The 17,468-nt window shown below is 47.9% G+C and overlaps 2 pseudogenes; both read right to left on the bottom strand.

The window, feature by feature from the left end:
* Window positions 1-7,186: 7,186 nt before the first annotated feature.
* On the bottom strand, window positions 7,187-9,503 carry LOC146194802 (uncharacterized; annotated as a pseudogene).
* A 3,310-nt stretch (window positions 9,504-12,813) lies between these two features.
* On the bottom strand, window positions 12,814-13,455 carry LOC146194801 (uncharacterized; annotated as a pseudogene).
* Between the last annotated feature and the right edge of the window lie 4,013 nt (window positions 13,456-17,468).

The following is a 17,468-nucleotide window of genomic DNA, read 5'->3' as shown; positions in this document are numbered from 1 at the left end:
TGAGGCGCAGATTAATGTGAAGAAAAGGCGTTTCGACTTGGTAGAGGAGGCGGAAGGCACGTTCTTTTTGTACCGGTGTTGGACAACGCCAGTGTTGCACAACAAGACCAATAATAGCCTGTCGAAAAATTCCGCAGGGCAAAATATGGTGATAGTAGCAGCGGGAATGAACGATGTCCTCAATGGTGATGCTGCAGGAATAGTGGAAAGGTTAGATCAGGAAGTTAACGATACCAGGGCGATAGCACACCAAGCACAAATTTTTGTGAGCCCAGTACCGGAAGTGCTAGGAACGAACGGAAACCTTGAGAAAGACGTGGTGACAATTAATCATCACATCAGAAAATTAAGTCTAGAGAAACGTTTCGAAGTAGTTCAAGTAAACAGGGCTGTGCATAGAGAAGGTTTTGACAAAGATTTTCGACGAGATGGCATACATTTTAACAGAAGGGTGGGAGCAGAGGCTGGCTGGCGCACGGCGGGCAGTGCTGTAGCTTATTTAGGTAGTCCACGAGGGCTCCGGGCGCAGGGGTAATTGAAAGAGAGGCAGAAGAAATCGTAATAAAAGAGGCTGAGCCCAACAAAATGGCAAATAGGAGGTCCGCAAAGAAAAGTGCAAAAAGAGATGGACCACTAGGATCAGCTACATAAACATGCAAGGGGGTAGAAAGAGAGCGAAATTGCTAGAAATAAAACAGCAGTTGAAGGACGACTAAAAGCGAGACACATCTCAGAGATCTAGAAGATCCGCCGTTTACTGAAGGCTACGTCTGGGAAGGGGGCAACAAAACTAGAGCGTAAAAAATGGGGGAGGGGTAGGTATGTTGATACACCAAGGAACAAATTGGCAAAGAATAAAATCATCTTGCATAGAACATATCTGGGTATCTGGAACAACTGCCGGCACATGGACATGCCTAGGGGTAGTTCATTTAGGAACAGGACCCCAATTCAGGCAAGAAAACAAGGATCTCGTTGGATGGCTCATGACGATATAAGCCAGTTTGGAGACGGGGTCGATATTATTCTACTGGGGGTATCTGTTATGTCTAATCGCTCGTCAAATACGTTGTCCTTAGGAACAAAGCAAACGAATGAACAAACAACAACTGAGTTTACTTGTTAATAAAAAAGGGAGCACTTTCAAATGCGTCCATTTGGCACCAATTTCGTTTAGCGACTCGTCGCCACTGTGTCCAACTCCAGCCTTCTTCATTGTCCCCGCTCTCCCCGTGCTCGCCCTGGGGACCTTCCAGGAACGGCGAGTGCCTGGCGCGACCCAGGGGGTCGAGCGGCGTCCTCCTCGAAGGGGTCACGAGTTCATAAATTAGACCGCCTGAGTGGCCGAAAGAGCGTGGGCGGTAGTCTAGGTATTCCCCGCGCGGACAATCGTTCTTTCGTGAACAACATTCACAACAGGGGAGCATGAACGACCACATCGACAATCTGAATGGATACACACATTTTAACGGGAAGCTATGCTAGATTTCTGTGAGCAGCACAACCTAGGTATTGTATATAGAGAAACAAAATGTGAGGGACAAATCACGTGGGAATCCCGGAACAGGCAGATGACCATTGACAACAATCTAATGTTGCAGGGAATTAAGAGCAAGCTCGCAATATGGATACAGAAGGGGAGTGTAGTCTGGGAAGTGATCATAAACGTATAAGTCTGCAGGTGGGGCCCTTGATTAAAAGAGAAATGAAAGTTAAACAAAACATAAACACAAAATTAAACTACGATCAAATAGCGCAAATAGCAGCGGCATAGAGGGACAAATAGAGAAACGTCTCATGGAAGACTTCGATTATGAACAAGTAGAACTACACACAAGGACAAAAATTGAGCATTTTAAAGTAACAAACCGCTGGAATGGAAAGAGGAAGCCACGGAGCTGGTGGAATAGAAATCAGGGAAGCTATTGAACAGTGGCGGGTGGCTTCAAGAGAACACCGAGAGGAATGAGAAAGCACAGGATTCTCACGAAGAAATAGACCAAAAATAGGAATCGTATAAACACAAGAAACTGGCCTTAAAAGCGTTAATTGTTGGGCTAGTTGGCGATAAGTCTTAAACTTCATCTTGTTTAGCGCAGAAGGACAGGACACACAGTAAGAAGACACGTACGCATATGGTGCACGTGTCTTCTTACTGAGTGTCCTGTCCTTTTGCACTAAATAAGATGAATTTTAAGAGAAGAAACTTGATGTACAGACCCTCGTCCAAAGTAAAATAAATCAGTCTACCGATCGCTGAATGGCTGAAATCCACGATGCCACTAGAAGCGAACCAATAAAATTCTGGCAATATATAAGCTGGCCAAGTAAACAGAAACAAAGAAAGCAGGAACGGAGATGGTTACGCGGGACAACGACGACGCGAAACGCAAGAACGGGCGTCAAAGAGCTGCGCTCTAAAAGAAACCAAAATGTTAGTGGGACGTAGCTGTCAAAGAGTCAATAGCAAGATGCCAAGCAGCTTCCAGGGCCTATTTGAAAGCCAAAAAAGAAAGTAGACCCTTGCCTGAACATTGCGGTCCTCGCCGGTCCTAGAATGTGTATTTACATTAGTATAGATTCTTTGAAATTGCATCCCTTTCAAGTAGACAACGTCGCTCTGAGCGCATGACGTACTGAGTTGTCAAGGCGACGAATTTTCGAACACTCTGAATAAATGTTGACTTGAATCATGTTGCATTTTTATTGCAATCGCGGAGTCTGCTGTTGGCGGACATGCATTTTGGCTGACTGGGATCTGTCAAGTATGAGCAGAAGGTTAGGGAAGAGTAGATTCAGGACCGGAGTTTTGAAACAGGGAAGTTGGATCGTCAGTGATCCTATGGAAATCACGAGGGCCAGGAGAAACAAAATCGCTGCCTGTCAGCTGCAAAGAATGAAGCCCACTCTAGTCAGAAGGAACAGCCATCAGAGTTCAGCTGCATTCTGTCGCGATGCCAGTGGGTGCAGGGGTGCTTACGGCGAAAATCTATTTTTCAACTTGGGCAAAATTGCTCCCACCAAGCTGATACTGCTCTGATGGAGCGAAAAAAATTTGACACATGTTCAGCCACCTGAACATTATTATGAATTTTAAGCAGGGAAAGTAAAGTGAAGAGAGAATAAGAAGCCGGACTCTGAAGGCAGAGTAAATGCTGCTTGACCGACGAACTGCTCTCAAACATTAGGCAAACATTTTCACCATATAAACATGTATGCTGCCAGCAGTGCTACGATCCCGCCTAAAAACGACAGTGCGAGCAGTAAAAACTTGGGCTACAATAATAATAATAATAATAATTGGTTCATAGGAAAGGAAAGGCGCAGTATCTGTCACACTTGCTCTGTGGACACCTGAACCGCGCCGCAAGGGAAGGGATGAGGGTGGGATTGAAAGTGGAAAGAGAGAAAAGAGAGCCGTAGTAGAGGGCTACATTGTACCTGCGGATCTTTAAAGTGCGCTGACATCGCACAGCACACGGACGCCAATTCGTTTCGCCTCCATCGAAACGCAGCCGCCGTGGTCGGGTTCGAACCCGGTAACTCCGGGCAGTCGTCGGGCGTCTTACCACTGCACCACCCCTTTTTTTTTCTTTATTGCCTAATTTATTATCATATTTTACACATATAGAACATCACACACGTACACACACACACAGAGAGTGAATATTGCGCGACAAATACACTACATGGGTTAAACCCACGCGATTTGGGCGGCGTGATCCATTACAAATCAGTCATTTGCAGCAACACTTCCATTCTCGGAAGCCACTCAGGCACTTCGTCTTGTGTCTTGAGAACTTCAATAACACTCGCAACGGCTTCGACAAAATACTGCCGTATTTTCCTCGCATCAACGTCTGCATGCCTGAAAGACGTTCTGGATCGCCAGATACTATCCAGGCCCAATAACACGATCATGTCCAGCGGTAGCCCATCATCATCTTCAATAGGTAAAAATCGAATTTCTAAAGCCTTCACGGGTAGATCATTTTTAATTGTTCGTTGTAGAATGTCGCAGAAGAAAAAGGCTTCCCAACAGTCTAAGAAAACGTGTTCGATAGTTTCCGGTTTGCGGCATAATGAAGCAGTGATTTCCCCAAGGTACAAAAAAAACTTTCATTTCTAAATAAGTCAACTTCTAGTGTGTTGCTATGGAGTTTGAAAAAGGAAGTTTTTGTTCCCCCTGGTACAGCCATATTTTTTACTCGTTTAAGGACTGGCTTCCATGGACCTGCACAGTACAACGATCTGTACAATGGGATCGGGAGAAAGACATCGCACAAGTCCTTGTAAAGTTTCTTTCGGGTCACAGTTGATAAATATTCAAACGAAAAACGGGCTTGCAATACACGACATCACATGTACACTTCTTTAAGGATTCCGACAATCCTCCCTTGCATGCTCGCCGAGCTTACAACAAAATTTGTTAGGGCTCTGTTCAATCTAACCTGACACACAGTTCGTAAAAATGGGTCCTTTGTATCACGAAATAACATAAAACGGTTTACCACTTGGCGCAAATAAAAATGCGTCAAACCAACTCCTCCCGAGCGGACGTGATGAAACAAGCCGGTTCGGCGGGTGCGTTCCCAAGTACTTCCCCACACAAACATGGCGAACACGCGGTGAAATCTCTGCACATTCGCACGAGAACAATGCAGTACTTGTAACACGTACCATATCTTGGTAATAAGAAATAAAATACAAATCGTAGCACGTGTAAACATAGACCAACCGAATCCTTTTAGTCTGTCGGCCTTCTCACGTACCTACTTCTAAAACCTGCTGGTTCCAATATGACTCACTGTATCGGTAGGTTTCCAGTGGCACTCCTAAATACTTCACTGGGGTTGTTACCCAAGGCATGTTCACGAAATTCGCAAGGGTTGTGTGCCACTCTCCATGCCAGAAACCCAGACACTTATTCGAGTTCACCGCAATACCACTAACAGAACAAAAGTCCTTCACCAATTTGACAACACTGCGAATGCTTTCGTAGTCGGTACAGAAGACGGCAATGCCATCGACATACGCTAGTATGCGGACCTCTGCTGCATGCAAACGAAACCCTCGAATACTGCTGCTCTCGATAATGCTCAGACAAAATTGTCAAATATACAAGCAGAAAAGCAATGGCGACAGGGGGCAGCCTTGACGCACAGAGCGTTGCACTTGGATGCGCTCACCCACCTTCTTATTCGCGTAGTGCACCCTCTGCACGCCATTGCGACTCCTTTGCAAATAACTGAGCCCACATTTGCATGATCTAAAATTGATAACAAGACTTCATGCGGCACCTTGTCGAAAGCTTTCTCTAGGTCAAGCTGGAGCATGGCAACACTCTCATCACCCCAGCACACACCGTGCCTTGTGGATATTAGTATATAAGTTCGGCCTTTAATGCCGCAGGTCTGATGCGGTCCTACTAATTCTTCCATTACAGTTTGAAGCCTTTTAGCCAGAATTTTCATGAAGATCTTATAATCTGTGTTCGTCAGGGATATTGGTCTGTAAGCGGTAACTTGTTGAAGCTTGGCTTCGTCAACGTTTTTTGGTATTAAAATTGTATGGGCTGTTTGAAAATACGGGGGAAGCATATCTTTGTCATAGACCTCATTAAATAATGTAGTCAAAACTGGGGCGAAATCATCTTTGAATTCTTATATAAAGGGCAGCTGCAAGCCTATCTGGTCCTGGAGATTTTCCAGGGTTGAAGTCTTCTATGGCTTTATTTACTTCTCCATCGGAGATTGGCAGCTCTAAACTTTTTTTTGTTTCGTCATCCAGTCTTGGCACAAGAGAAAGGAAACTGGACTTGAATTGTTCGATTTTACCTTCTGTGTGACTAAAAAGTCCTGTGTAGTATTCATAAAAGGCCCACTCTATATTCGATTTATCTGAATAGAGTACACCTTTCTATTCTATTTTTGATATGTGGTTCTTGCTGGCGTGCTTCTTTTCTAATCCAAGAGCACGTTTAGTGGGCATTTCGCCCGCTAACAGGTGCTGTGCCTTCGCCCTTACCATCGCACCTTGATACCTCTTCATATCTATTGCCTCCAATTTCTGCTTGACGGAGCGGATTTCTTCCATGCACGAGCCCGGCTGCTTGCACTCATGCGTCAGTAGAAACGTAAGGTTGTTTCTAAGCGCCTTTTCTTTTACCTTTTCTTTCTGTTTTATAGTACTCGATCGTTCAATCGCATTCATCTTTATTTCTTGTTTAAATCTTTCCCATTTTTTCCCTTGAGATTCATTGCTGGCAAATTGCATCTCATTTAAAGCTGACACTACTTGTCCCACAAAATTATCGTCTTTCAGAAGCCTCTCATTAAGGTTCGAATTTTCCCACACAAATTTGTTTCGTTTTCCATTTCTTTTTCCTATCTCAAAGACAGCAAGACAGTGGTCACTAAACGGCAATGGCTGTACGCGTATTCACAGCAGTATGGTATTAGTTCGGCAGATACGTATGCCCTATCCAAGCGTGCGTGGCTTCTTCCCTGGAAATGAGTGAAAAGCGCTCCAGTAACGTTTCCGACGCAATCGCCCACATCATCAAGATGGCATTGCTCAATTATGTCACTCAGACAGGCAGTACTCGCATCTCGGCAAGGCGAAGTACTAGTCTTGACTAGGGCTGTGCATACGCAGTTGAAATCCCCAATTGAAACGACCATACGTTCTGTGTCACAGTAATAGCCGATATTCTCAAAACGTTTTCGCCTCTCATCTGAATTAGTGTGCGCGTAAATAAAGATAATGCGCCACTTCAAACCAGCCAGTGTGATGTCACAGATAATCCAACGACCGCTATCAGTGGTCACAACGCTTTCCACAACCGCACCCAACTATTGGCTAATCAAAAGCATACAACCTGCCGAAGTCCCTACCGCATGACACGCAAACATCATATCGACTGCTGAAAGGGCGCACCATACTGTCGGTCTGGTCTTGACTATCAATTTTGGTCTCCTGCACCGCTACAATATCTAGTTCCTGCTCAGCAACTAGTCGCAACAGGTGGTTTTGCCTCCTTCTGGAGGACAGACCCCTGATATTGAGGGTTGCTACTAGAATGCTCCTTTCAAACGACGCCATCGCTTAGCAAGACCAGGACGCCAGCATGGCGCTTACCTTTGCGCGCACAGCGCCGCGCCAAGTAGCGCCGTCCCGCCATTGTTTAGGATTCCGGGTTGTCGCCGCGAGGAAGCGACGACGATCGTGTCCATCTCGTGACGCGCTGCTTCTTAACATCGGCGACGCACTACTGGCGTTCTAGACGCCTCAGTCGTTGCTCCTGGCTCTCTCTAGTCACCTCATAACGACGCCGTTTAGCCGTCGCCAAATCAAAGTCCATAGCTGTCATACTGTCTTTTCCAGTAGAGTTCAGAGCACCTTGCGGCGAACCGGTAGTACTGCTCGTGGTATCCGGCTCTGGTGGACTAAGCTTTGATGCAGGAGTGTCTTCAGCGCATCCCTCTCCATTGCTCTGCGCTGCGTCCGTTTGTTTATCAACCGCTGCGTTCGATGCTGCCTTCTCCGCTTCATCCTCAACCATGTGCAGATCGCTGTTATCGCCGAACGCTCCTCTTCCAGCAGCTCGAGCATATGATCTCGTGCATTCCGCCTCTTTGTGCCCAAAAGCATGGCACTCATTGCATTTGGGTACACTGCAGTCACGCCAGATGTGGCCAGTCTTGTGGTGGTGGTGGTGGTGAAAAACGTTTATTCATTTAAAAGGGGTGGATGTACGCATGGGCCGGATCTTTGACTATCAGCCCTTACAGATACTGGGTGGGGTTCCTAGTACGGGACCCCAGTGGCGTCGGCCACTGCCCGGGCGCGCTCGACCAAGGCCCTTTGGGCCTGCAGGTCATAGCAGCCGAGCAGGGTCGCCTCCCAGTCCTCCCGAGTGGGGTTGGGGTGAGCAGGAATAGCTGCGTTGGATGGGCAGGCCCACACCATGTGGTAGATGTCCGAAGACTTCTCCGCACAGTGCGGACAACTGCCCGTGAAGGAGGGATTAAAATGTTTTAGTGCTGCCGGGCACAGCAGAGTATTGGTATACAGACGGAGTAGAAGCCGCTCCTCCGTCTTAGATAGACCTTTACTCGGGCGAGGGTAAAGGCTATGACAAGATTGATAGCAAAGAACAATGTATTTAAAAGAATACGTGGGTTCGAATTCGATATCCTGATCTAGGGGGTCGAGATGGGAAGCCCGGAAAGAGAGCGCGCGGGCGGCGGCGTCGGCTGCCTCATTCCCTTCGAGACCCATATGTCTAGGAGCCCATACAATTTTCCGGTAAGCGGTGTCCCCGGTATAGGTACAGTTTTGAAGTAGTCGGTAGGCTAAGTATGGGGCCCAGCCTTGCTCGACGTTCCGACAGGCCCCTCGCGAGTCGGAGATAATTGTTTTGGCCTGGGCATGGTGAATACGTTCCGGGAGATCCGAGAGGCTCACTTAACCAACCAATACACACGTCTTTCTAAAACACTGTCGGGTCGCCGCCTCCTTGCCCGGCTACACATCCAACATACCACTCTTATGTAAGATCGTGTACGCCTCCCTTTCGAGTGGAGATGCGCCCTCCACGTACGCCCTCTTCCTAAAACATGACACGTGAAGACCACAATGGCCGGCGCCTAGCGCGGGCGGAAGCCCTGGGCCGCCATTATGGGTCGAAACCCGGCATTTACTACGTGGACGCCTCCGGCCCCCACCATGGGGGATGGTACACGGCCGCAGTGGTCCACCAGTCCAAAACTGTTAACGGGCTTACATTTCGCGCCCGTGACATAACCCACGCGGAGGAGGTCGCCATTGCGCTGGCAGTCTTGTGGCAGCGCAGGCATATCGGCGCCCGCCCTGGGACGACGACTAACACGGTGGCTTTCCCGATACGCATCTAATGTGGTATGCGATCCAGGCTGTCACCTTCACGAAGTATCAGCCGAACAACTCGGGTGGTGGAGTCAGCGTTTTGAAAACCGCCAGTCTTCCATTTGTCGCCAGATACTTCTTTCACTTCGCCGTATACGGCAAACGCACGTTTCAACGTATCGTTGCTGACGTTGAACGCGCTCCAGTGCACTTTAAGTCTTACTTCTTGCCTTTAGGGGTCAAAAGGCATTCACGTTTTTCCTGTAACAAGGATGTGCCCTAAGCCAAGTAACTTTTTCTTTGCCTCTTCGGTTCGAAAGTTGACAGAGCAGACATGAGACATCTGGTATGCGCCAATACATCCTACCTGTTCGATGACACCGGCGTCTTTCATCGGTTGGCAGAAATCTTCTATCCTGTAAGGCCTTCCATTGATGTCGCAGTGAAGAACAAGCATAATTTTAAGTCCTTCCCCGGTAGGCAGCGGTGGCAGTACAATCCTGTAGTCTTGAAGTCCTTCCAAAAACGATGTTCCACGGCCATCATTGGCCGTTACCACAGCTCGCGAGGAGCCAGCCATCCTGCGTCTGCACTACGGCATCCAGAAGCAGAATGACCACTGCACCACCCCGGCGGGGCACACATTATTTCATTTTCAGGAATATCAAGCCAGATTGTGTTGTTTAATTAAGATTCAGGAAGCACGTCTTTCTTTACTGACTGCAAACTTCTTCATCTGCTTCATCTTTTTTTTTTTTGCCCTCAGAGCTCAGGGAAAACAGAAAGATGAAGCGGATGAAGCAGTTTGAAGTCAGTAAAGAAAGACGTGCTTCTGGAATCTTAATTAAACAACACAATCTGGCTTGATATTCCTGAAAATGAAATAATTTGTAGTCAAGCCAGTTATAACGCAGACAGCGCGACAATAACTATAGGGGTTGAAGTTTGCATCTTCCTTTCGCAAAGTACCTGTTAAACCGTAAACGTTTTCTACATAAAAAACGTCAAATACTGAATCCCCGGCATATAACATTAGGTTTAAATACATTTTATCGTAAATTTATCAAGCTGTTTTAAGCCTTGCTTCTTTCGACCACTTACTGCTACCTGCGTCAGACGAAGAACACGGAGAAGCTATCCGATTTGTTGTGAACCTTCTCCACGAACAGGCAGCAGCACAGAAGCGCACTACCTTTGATGAAGGGATATTGCGGACTGAGGAACACTTATCGAAATAATCAGGTGAAAACTCTCTCAAGTTTTCAGTTAGAAGAAAAAAATCTGCTTTCTCTTATAAATATCCAATATCCGATAAACTTTTTTTACAGATTGAATAACAAAACAAATTACGTAAAAGTCAGCTTCTTGACGCAATTAATGAATTTAGCGATTTATGATAGCATATGGGACTTCCCTTGGAATTGGGTACACTGATTGACATCGGCAGCATCCGAAACCGATAATAAACACGCCGTGAAACACGCAGAAATCAACCCACCCACTTTGCCATTTCTGACCTGTTAGAAAGAAATAGGTGTACTCCATCTCTTGTTTCTTTTTCTTCAAACAACAGCGCTCCCCTGCCCATATTTCTTTAGGCCATATGCAATGGAGTTTGCATATTTACTGACTGAAAAATATTATTTAGAGATTAGGAAGGAGATGTGTGGGTGGGACCTATATAGCTCGAGACTGCAGCGCCTGCAGCCGCTGTTTTCCGTACTGTTTTGACGTCCCAGCGTCCTAATGCCCAGCCTAAAGATGGTAGTAAGCAGTTTTAGAGTCACATCGCACTGTTTATCCACGTCACATGCTTGCGCCTACCGGTGCTAGTAAGCGCGCTCTGTCGAAGCAACGCTTGGCGGTCCTGAGCTATCTATACTTTATCGGGAAAGATGGCAAAGGGTAGCATCGGTCAGAGGCGATCCTACAATTAATGGTCAACGCTTCTAGATAGGGTCAGTTGTAAAACAGCGCGAGCGCGCCGCATAACGGAGTGGGCAGGAACCTTCGCAGGTCAGGAATGGTCCATTTTAGGCACCATAGATCAGGTGCTGTGAAGGTGAGCCGCTGTCACGAAATCGGCGCCCATTTTCATCAAGCCGGTACAGCGCTAGGCGCGCGCGGCGTCGCGTGGAGAGCATGGGGAGAAAAGCCCCTTCCCCGCGCGGGAGAGCGCGTAGCTTTGTACGCGTTGCCGTCACCCTCTTTCCCATTGCCTGGGGAGGACGGTGGTTCATCGGCCAGGAATGTGCCAGGCCTTTCGAGAACTTACTATGGGACCTGGCCAATGACGACGCGCGGCTCAACGGGAGGAGAAGAGGGAGCTATAACCAGCGAAGCTGTGTGTGTGTGCGCGCTAGCTTTGACGCGTGCTAACAAACAGACGCGGCGCGCCCTATTTAAAGAGACCGCGCCGTTTGATGAGTCAGTCAGTCAGTCAGTCAGTTTGTCAAGTGTTTTGCGACGTGCTCGCCTGGTTTCGACTGGACTCCCGGGGATCACCCGCTGCTGGCAAGCCCACGGACTTTCAAGGGAGCGGCGCTCGTCTCGTATGGCGGCCACATCGTGACTCTTGAGGCGTCGGACTGCAACAGTGCCCGGTGAACAATTTGGTGTTTGTTTATGTAGCTCTCTCGTGCTTGATCTGTTGTAAAGTCTGTGTTATTGAATCATACTGTAGTTGCATGCTTAGCGTTTGTATTCTGTGAACCTCTCGTCTATGTATTTCAAGTGATCTTGTGTATTCCTTTGTATCGTCTCTTGCTGTGCATAAATTGTGTTTGGTTTGTTACTTCTGACCCCGATCCTTTCCCTGGTTTGAACCGGCGACCGCTGGGCACCAAACGACCACCCCCTTCTGTCACCACAAGGTAGTTGAATTCCGGCTGAGCTTGCCACGCAGGTCGAGGGCATCTCCTTTGCGACCGGAACAGCTACCCCCACTCACTCAAAGGGTGTTTGGGAGTGTGCGCACCGTTAAGGGCGCATCGTTAATAATACCCCCTAATTATTAACGGGTGACAGCCGCGAACCCATCGTAACGCAACCGCAGCAACCAACGCTACGGATGCGCAACGATGGGCTACTGGCGACAGCTAGGCCCCGCTCTTCACCGCGTTGTTTTCAAAAAGACCCTATTTAAATACGTTGTGTAATGCGCGAAATGCGGTTCCGAGATTTCATTGGCACAACCAGCTAACTGCTGTTTTTAGGCACCAAGAGTAGCAATACAAGGGTCGGCACGGTAGTGCATTAATCAAGCATTTTCGCTCCAGGGAGACTTAACAAGAGAAGAAAAAAAGGCTTCGCTGCAGAGGCGAACTTGCAATTCATTCTTTTAATCAATGAGTTACTGTGCGTGCGTATGTGGCCGCAGAAATGTGCTCACAAGACGCGGCCGAAGAGCTCCACTTGTGGCCAAAGAATAGCGGCACATAAGACAAAAAATTTGCCGACGATTACGTTACGTTAGGAAGCATGCAGAGTGGGTCAGAGAAATAACTCAAGTTTCTGACATTCTAGTAGAAATTAAGAAGAAGAAATGGACATGGGCAGGACATGTAGTGCGAAGAGAGGATAACCGATGGTCGCTGAGGGTAACAAACTGGATTCCAAGGAATGGAAAGCCTAGCATGGGGCGGCAGAACGTTAGATGGGCGGATGAGGTTAAGAAGTTCGCAGGGGCCAAGTGGATGCAGTTAGCACAGAACCGGGTTAATTGGAGAAATATGGGAGAGGCCTTCGCCCTGCAGTAGGTATAGTCAGGCTGATGATGACATTACTTCCTTATGCAAAATTTTAGAGCAGCTCGCATCTGTTCCAACTTTTCAGTGGATTGAGGCAAATAATTAGAGCAAGGCATGTATTATAATTACAGACAAATTTTCATTTTCCACACATATTTCATCAAGAAACACTCCACTAACAGTTCTTGATTGTCATGACAGAAGCTTTGTGGTCGTAGAAATAGATGGATATATGCTCGACTTGCTTCACCAATGCCTGGTTGGGAAAGACTAGGTGTATGCAAGTATTTCCGGAGATTGTCACAGCCATGGGAGGCGTTACGAGCGAGTGGAACGGGATGTTCTCCTGCATAAGTGGTGAAAACTTCCTGGTTGTCTGTACACTTACTTTGAAGTCCCCCACTACTAAACGTGGTGTGGATCGATGGGCGGTTAATGGGAGTCGCAGGAAGTGCACGAAGTCTTTGATCAGCGCGGTAGGGGCGCTGTAGACAGCCACTACCAGTAAGCCGCTGGCAAACTTTGCGGTGCACAGCACGCGAACTTCATCTGACGTGCCGAATATTTCGATCGGTATTGTAGCCACTCCCGCCGCTCTGTTGTGTTTTCTGTGCGCGCCACAGCAAATCTGGTATCTATGATTTCTAGAGGCTTTTCGGGATCCATCTAGATTTCCTCAATGCAAAGTACAGAGGCATGCCGCAGATTGCGATCATTACGTACTTCCTTGGCATGTGGGGGCAAGGGAGCGTACGTTAAGCGCGGAGACCAGCCCCGAGACCAGGCTGTTCAGTCGAACGTTACTAGGTCCAGTCATGGCGAGCTACTTGGCGGTGATGGTTCAGCCTCGCTTGAGGTGAAGTTTAAACTCAAAAGTTTTCGGCGTGCAGGCGATCGCTGGTCGGAGTAGGATACGTCAAATTGGTGACGTCGCGCCAGGCGCATGCGCAGAAGGCGAGAAGCAACGAGGGGAGAGTGTGCGCGTGCGGGATAAAAAAACTAGGAGGGAGATCCGCGGGGAATGGGTGAAATGGAAAGCATCATGGGAAAACTGGCCGTCACGTGACATGGCAAGCGCTAGGCGGTAGCTGGTTTCGGTTGCATTTTCGCGCGCTCCGTTCTGGGGGAATGCATTCGCTACGAGACGCCTGCGCAAGAAACCTGAGGCGCGCTGCGGGCGGACGATGGATGGAACTTTGGACCTATAGACGGGCCGATGCTCTGGGGGTTACCGCCGCCACAGTCCACCCGTGCATTTCTCGACGTGTGGATGGATCTCTTTACCTGCGCCATATGAAATGCTTGCTGGACTCGGCGCACAAAGCACAAGAACAAGAAACACGAGAGGACGAAGCACTGATCATCGCTTCGTCTTGTCGTCCTTCGTGTTCTTGTTACTTGTCTTTGTGCGCTGAGTCCCACAATCATGGAATCAAGCCAACTAGCCAAACAACAAGCACTGCCATATGAAATGTGACTGGCCGGGATGCTAGACCTAGACGGATATATAGTATACTGACCGAGATATCGCTCCAACGGGGAGTATCCAGTTACGCGCAATCCTCGAGAAACGAAACATTTGCTTGTTATTGCATGCGCGCATATTGTTCGAGGCGGAAATCTCTGGTTTCATTCAGGAAATGTCGACCTCAAATACACGTATTGCAGCAGCCAGTTCCCCAGGCATGCAACGTTATTTGGAATCCGTAGCCTTCCTGGCGAACCCGTGGATGAAAAGGCTACCTGCAGTTCCCACCAGTGTGCCTATAAACATAGAGTACAATGTCACATTTGTAAAAAAAAAGTAACTTATGTGTTACGACGAGACGCACAACTTTCAGCAGTTCACTCCAATAGGCTTCTGCTGGGGCATCCAAAGTCACTAATGAATGCCATGTACCCTGCTACTTTTGAGTCTTTCAACTATGTTGGCTAACTTCTCAAAATTCATCGCACGCCGTCAGAGGAAGTTGCCTTACGGAGGCTGCGCAGGCTCGCGACTCGGTGTGGCCCGCGTAAAATCCACCCAGCTGCATTCGGCGCCGGGCGCCGCTGGACCACGCCGGAAACCGCCGAGCGCGCTGGCGTCGAATGCCGCTGGAGTGTAGCAGATCATGTTTTGGGTGACGTGACATCGCCATGTCGCGCGTGCTACGACGGAGTATAACCACGCCTTAAGCTCCTGCTTCGGCGGCACGCACCTTTAGATTCTGGCGCCAATGGCAACAGTGGTGAACGGCTACGGTCATGCGTTTCGGCTTGGGACTGCGGGGAAAATGGCGCCAGGAGCTCGCGCAGCTAGAGCATTGCGTTGCCCCGGCTGCGGAGCTGGTTACGAGGGGCGAAGGCGACACCGACAACGCGAAACAAAGAAACGGGCGCCAAAGAGCTGTGTTTTACAAGAAAAAAAAAGCGTTTGCCAAAAAAGGATACACTACAGAGATCAAATGCCGATAGTGCAACAATTAAATTCCTGCACTATAAATAGCGTACATCTATAAAAATTAGAAAAATCAAAGGCTAGTAAAATTTCATGGTTAAAATAGCACTTCGTCACCACATAAACAAAAACAACGCCAGGTGCCGCAACCGCAAATTGCATCATCATCGTCTTCTTTTCAAGCAGGGGCTTTGATGAAATGGGTAAAGGCTCAAATATTTAAAATAAAATTTTAAAGAACTATGTCTCAGGGGCATTTAAAAAATCAATTGAAATGTTTACCTGCCCATAAACACACTGAACATTATCACACTACTCTCCTTATTTTGAGTCAAGAGTTACCAGCATGCTCCGCTCGGCAACTTTGTCTCGGCTGCCATCACAGCGAGTCGATGCACCCCCGTGTTCGGAGCGGGCATTGCATGATGTCCGAGCCTGTTTCTAACCCGGTGGCGCGTTGACTCGCTCGTCTTTCAACGCGCCCCTCCTTGTTTTGCGATGTAAACCACGCAGATACTTTACAGCGCAAACCAGCAAGGGACGCTTTTAGGCTCTCAGCTGTGCTGCTTGTCTGATAAGGGCTAGCTTGCCTGTAGGGCATGAGGTTGTTTTCGCAAGCACGATTGTTCTGTCTTCAAACGTCTACCATTATGTGTGGTGCCATAATGTGTTCTATTTCGGGACTGCTCACTTATATTTTGTCTCTTTAATTTATTTTCAGGCCGATGTAAGTACAATAACGCATGCACTGCTGTTACAATATTGCAAGCAACTCTGTAATACGCTACAAAATTCCTTTATAAGCAAAAAAGCTTGCTATTCGCACACAAAACGTGCTAGAGGTTGCTGATCAGCCTGCCGGCACCAAGCTTCTTGGACTGGAGCTTCTTGGACTGGAGCTTCTTGGATCTTAGAGTATGCATTGGTACTGGACCGATCATCATCATCATCAGCCTGACTATACCCACTGCAGGGCGAAGGCCTCTCCCATATTTCTCCAATTACCCCGTTCTGTGCTAGCTGCATCCACATGACGCCTCTTAACCTCATTCGCCCACCTAACTTTCTGCCGCCCCCCGCTGCGCTTTCCTTCCCTTACAATCCAGTTTGTTACCCTAAGCGACCATCGGCATGCATGCGTTAATTTTCGCGGACTGTAACAGCCCCATTATTACAATACAGCCGCCTAAAAGGCACTGCTACCATAGAAATCAGTCAGCAATAACCGAAATCGTGTTCCGCTGTACGGAAGTGCTTACTAACGGCCTATACAACCATAATACAGAACAACTCCAGAACTAAAATAATCGGATGCAAGGAGAAAAAGGTGAGTGCCACCGCAATCATCCTCCCGCTTCCCAGACGTCAACGAGCAGCTGGAGCGGCCGCCGCACAGCGTGGTCTGCTACGTTGGCCCCGACCAAGACGTGGGCGCCGTGCCTGAGGCCTGCACCCACGTCGTCTACCGGAGCCTCGTCGTCGACGTCTACACACTCAAACTGGTCGACTCCGGCCTACCTCCGAACCGTGAGTGCTTGTAGCCTGTGCTTCACGTGAACTATAGGCTCCCAAAGCATCACTGAGTGGCGCTGCAGCGCCTGATGTGCAGTGCCATATATGACAGAAAAGCACAAATTGGGACGCTGCCGACACCGCTCGCTGATTTATCCGCGTGCGAGGCGCGCTTTCATTGTACGTGTACGCTCTCGCTCAGGTACATCGCGATGTACCGCCTACATACCTCCTTGGAGATTGACGAGACTGCCGCGGATGCTTATGAAACAAGCTTATTTGATTTGATTTGTAGGGTTTAACGTTTCAAAGCGATTGAAGCTATGAGAGACGCCATAAGGGAGAACTCCGGAAATTTCGACCACCTGGGGCTCTTGAACATGCAATGACATTAAAAAACCCCAGGTGGTCGAAATTAGAGTCATTTAAAAGCAATAAAACAGACGACTGACTAAATCGACCGCGAAATGCATTTTCCACGTGAGCGAAAACATAATATAGCAAATATTGTCGAGTTAAATCCGCTTTGTGATTATATTGTTGTATATAATATATTGAATGGGTAAAACTATTATCAGCACCATGAAATGAAGTGGCTGGCTCGTTGACATTGGTTTTAGGCTACAGCATATTCGATGGATATAGATATTTACAGGGTATTCAGCGCAACACCGACGCACACAAGGGGACACCACGCGTATATAACATTTTTGTTCTTATATTACGATGTTACTAAAGAACTCACAGTCGAAGAATAAAGCCAGCATAGATATTCTGGCAGTGCCTTTAAAGAATCTAGCCAATACTTTGACGCCGAAGCTCCCCCCTAGGTATAGTCAAAGAGATCTGTCTTACATGCGTCCAAGCTGGAAACTGGT

This window comes from Amblyomma maculatum, chromosome 3, assembly GCF_055883805.1.
Source record: "Amblyomma maculatum isolate TAMU_Amacu chromosome 3, ASM5588380v1, whole genome shotgun sequence".
NCBI lineage: Eukaryota > Metazoa > Arthropoda > Arachnida > Ixodida > Ixodidae > Amblyomma > Amblyomma maculatum.
Note: the sequence above shows the minus strand (reverse complement) of the source record. Positions and strands in the feature narration are given on the sequence as shown.